Raw genomic sequence first — 304 nt, forward strand, 5'->3', positions numbered from 1 at the left:
ACATTCTTCCTTAGATATAATTAAGGATCGTGATGAAACACATAGACAATGATTTCAGATGTTGCTAAAACGAGTAAAATGCGGATATCCATATAAAGTCATGCTTGGATAGTTTTAAATTGTGCGTTTGCTGACCGCAATTTTAGGTAATAATTTTTAAATGTTTTTGTTTCATTCTGTTTCACTGTTGAACATTTTAGCATCTTTACAGCTGATGACTATAATTCCATAATATATGATGGACAAATACCTTAAATAAAATATTATAACTTATGAAACTACAATCAGGATAATGATATGAGAT

The sequence above is a fragment of the Penaeus monodon genome, chromosome 22 (assembly GCF_015228065.2).
Source record: "Penaeus monodon isolate SGIC_2016 chromosome 22, NSTDA_Pmon_1, whole genome shotgun sequence".
In the NCBI taxonomy this organism is placed as follows: Eukaryota; Metazoa; Arthropoda; class Malacostraca; order Decapoda; family Penaeidae; genus Penaeus; species Penaeus monodon.